This window comes from Condylura cristata, unplaced genomic scaffold, assembly GCF_000260355.1.
Source record: "Condylura cristata isolate star-nosed mole 26May11 unplaced genomic scaffold, ConCri1.0 scaffold00004, whole genome shotgun sequence".
NCBI lineage: Eukaryota > Metazoa > Chordata > Mammalia > Eulipotyphla > Talpidae > Condylura > Condylura cristata.
In genome coordinates this window covers 740,203-741,505 of record NW_004567105.1, presented here as the reverse complement: position 1 = coordinate 741,505, position 1,303 = coordinate 740,203, and positions in this window count along the sequence as shown.

Here is a 1,303-nt window from a genome sequence, read left to right as displayed (position 1 = left end):
CGCGGGCTGCGGCCGTGGGGGCGCCTTCTCCGGGGAGCTGGGGAATGGGGGCGGCCGGGCCAGTGAGGCTGTTGCACCTGCGCCCCGGGAACGCGCCAACGCCGGTTCCTAGCAGACGGGCCTGGGGGCGACGCCAGTCACGTGGCAGGGAGCGCCTCGGCCCGGCCCGCCGCCGCCCCCAGACCCAGGGCAGCCGGGTGGGGGCGGCGGCCGCCCGCAGGCCCGGCAGAGGCCCTCTGAGCGCGGCTCTGGAAGGTGACCGCGCCAAACACCCTGGGAAACCATCCCCTGGGCAGTGCGGTACCGAGGCCGCAGGGAGGCCCGAGCCGCGAGCCTCGTCCACAATACACAGGACCCCCCCACAACCCGCCGCCCGCCCCAGAACGCGCAGCGCCCCGGACTACCCGCAGGGGGAGGGGGGGCGGCAGGCCGCTGGCAGGTGAGCCGGCGCCCCCCACCCACCAGGGCCCTGCCTCGGCTCCTGACAGCTGTCGCAGGGGTGCAGGGGCGCACCTGGTTTTGGGGGACAAAAACCGAATGGCGTTCTTGAGTCAACTCGGGGCATCAAGTTAGCGTAAGGGGGCCCTCCTGGGGAGCGGCAGCTCGCCCCAAGCCCCAGCAGTCCTCCGGGGAAACCGCGGCCTGAGAGCGGTCCTCAGAGCGTCCGTGGCTTTGTCTTGCCGGCGCCTTTCTAAAGGCCCACGGCCGCGTGGCCGTGACTTGTCCAGAAGACACAAGACACCGAGCAGCGGGGGCCTGAGACCACACCGGGCCCAGCAGAGCGTGGGGCCCCGCCAGCTGGCCGCACCTCATCTGTGCCCTGAGCCCCCAGCCTCTGGCGGGCCTGCCCCACTCTCCCCTGCAGAGCCCGAGTTATGAGATGCTCTGCTGGGGCGGGGGGGGGGGGGGGGGGGCTCCCCCCAGTGACCTCCCCCTGTGAAGGGAGCCCCCTGAACCTCGAGGGCACTGCCTCTGGAAGAGACCTCAGTGGACTGGTCAGCTCCAGGAAGGCTGTCCGGACACAGCCCTTCCCGCCCGGCCTGCCGCCAGCGAGGCATGCGTCTGCCGTGGGACGGGCAGGTGGCTCCGGGTCAGGGGAAGTGGCCTGGGTGCCGGCCCCCGCCTTCTCAGTCCTTCAGTCAGGTGGTGAAGGGGGGCTGTGTGCACCCACCGGGACGAGTACCTCCTGCTGTGAGGTGAGGGGTTCCGGCCCCCTGCCCCTCCGAGGGGGAGGAGCCGGGCCGGGGACACGCGGCCAGGGCTGGGGACAGCACCCGGCGGCGGCGCAGGACGGGCGGGGGCC